The following is a 2,251-nucleotide window of genomic DNA, read 5'->3' on the forward strand; positions in this document are numbered from 1 at the left end:
CCCTGGGAGCTCCTGGAGCTCTGGCAGCCTTGGCACCATTCCCTGGGGAGCCTGGGCAGTGCCCAGCAGCCTCGGGGGGCAGAACCTTGCCCTGAGCTCCATGCCAAGGCCTGGCCCAGCTCCAGCCCTTGCTGGGCTCCTGTCCCTGTCCCAGAGCAGAGCTCAGCCCCTGCCCCTGTGCCTGCCCTGGGGAGGAGCTGCAGCCCCCGAGGAGCCTCCCCTCAGTCTCTCCAGCCGCACAGATGAGAACCAGTTTTTTTTTTCCATGTAATTTCTGTCTCAGCAGCTCCCAGGTCGCCTCCCCATCCCTGAACCAGCTCAGGGATGGATCCATTGCTGCCGTTCCAGGTGGGATCCCATCACTCTCCCAGCCTCAGGGATCTGGGGGCGGCCTCTCCGCTCCCTCCCGTGAGGAAATCGCTCCTGATGGGATCCAGCCCACGCTCCCCGAGCCGCAGAGAGCGCACGGAACCCGCGCTGCCACCCCCGCCCTCCCTCCTGCCTTTATCTGCCAGTGGCATCGCATCCCTCCAGCAGCTCCCAGCTCCTTTTCAAATACCATTAGAGCGATTAGAATTCCGGCAAACACGGCATTTGCACCTTCCAGATGGAAAATGTCCCCGTGTCCCCGCGACCCGCAGACAGAGCACGTTCTAATCCCCTTCATTCATCGGCTCGGCCTCATCAGCTCCCAGCTCTGGGAGCTGCTCAGGGATGGGGACAATGTGGAATGGTGGGGGCTCCTTGTCCTCAGGGAATCTGGACAGGATTGCACCCAAAAACCCCCAAATCCGGGTCTCCTTGTCCCCAGGGAATCTGAACAGGAGTGCACCTGAAAACCCCCAAATACAGGGATCTTTGCCCTCAGGGAATCTGAAAAGAATTTTCCCTGAAAACCCCCAAATCTGGGGATCTTTGCCCTCAGGGAATCTGAACAGGAGTGCACCTGAAAACCCCCGAATCTGGGGCTCCTTGTCCCCGGGGAATATGAACAGGACTGCACCTGAAAACCCCCAAATCTGTGCCTGTCTGTGGCCAGGTTCTCACCCAGGGGTGGCTCAGGAATGGCTCGATGGACTCAGGCAGGAGGATCTCACTGGGGCCACCAGGCAGGGACATCCCCCTCAGCCTCTCCTGGTGGCTCCCTCCCAGCTGGCAGCGTGCCTGACCCACCAGTCACCCTCAGGGTGTTGTTTTGGGGAAAAAATGCTGCCACTTGATGTGCATGGCTCAGTGCAATCCCAGTCACCACCAGGATTGTCCCCTTGTTTGGAAGAAAGGGATGCACAACACCAAACTGGAAAAAAGCACCTGCACCCCAGCAGGAGCTGTCCAACCCCTCACCTGTGCCCAGGTGTAGCTGGCAGGTGACAGTGGTGACAACACACTGTCCCTTTGCCTGCTGGAGGCTCTCAAGGTTTTCCCTTCCTCTGCTTTGAGGGATGTGCCCTTCCCAGTCCCTTTCCTGCTTCAGGCCCATGCTGAGGCAAGGAGGTGCCAATCCCCAAAATTCTGCTTCTTCCCTGTCCTCACATGGATCATGTCCAGAATATGAACTCAAACAGCAAAGGAAGAAACTCCCCCTGTCCCCATCTTTTCCTGCCCTCCCCAGTCCAGCACAGGGGTCCTGGGGTTTTTTTTTGCTGCCTACTCTTGCTCCACGTCCTTGGAGTGGGATGGGAGCTGTTAGGTTGAAAGACAAATTATGCTGGGATGCAGTGATGGCAGAGCTGATTCATCAGCTGGGGGGGTCTACAAGGTCTAATTTGGGAGGGAGGATCGCTGACGAATCCTTCAGTAACCAGGAAGACTTGGGAAACTTTTCCTGCCAGAACACATCATTAATTTCCCTGCCCATCCAAGAGCTCGGATGGGGAGGCTGCCATGGGTAGGGAAAAGGTTTTAAACAAGAAATGTGTTTGCAGGAAACAGCTTCAGATTTGCTGGATCATCATTAATTGTTGGACTCAGGGATCTCACAGATCTTTTCCAGCCTCAGTGGCTCCATGGTTCCAAAGCCTCCAGGCCAACACCAGGATGAAGATGATGGTTTCTCTCCTAGGAAATCCAGATCCTGAAAGTCTCTTCTGAAGCTCCACAGTGCTGGATGTGTTTTGCCTGCCAGAAGAACCTGTCACAGACATCTTTTATGAAAAATCCTTCCCTTAGGATTTTTCCTCCTGAGAAGCTGAGAGGCCTCAGGAACAAAATGTAAACAATTATTATCTGCTGCTGTGGGATGCAACAGGTG

Source organism: Geospiza fortis, unplaced genomic scaffold (assembly GCF_000277835.1).
Source record: "Geospiza fortis unplaced genomic scaffold, GeoFor_1.0 scaffold458, whole genome shotgun sequence".
In the NCBI taxonomy this organism is placed as follows: domain Eukaryota; kingdom Metazoa; phylum Chordata; class Aves; order Passeriformes; family Thraupidae; genus Geospiza; species Geospiza fortis.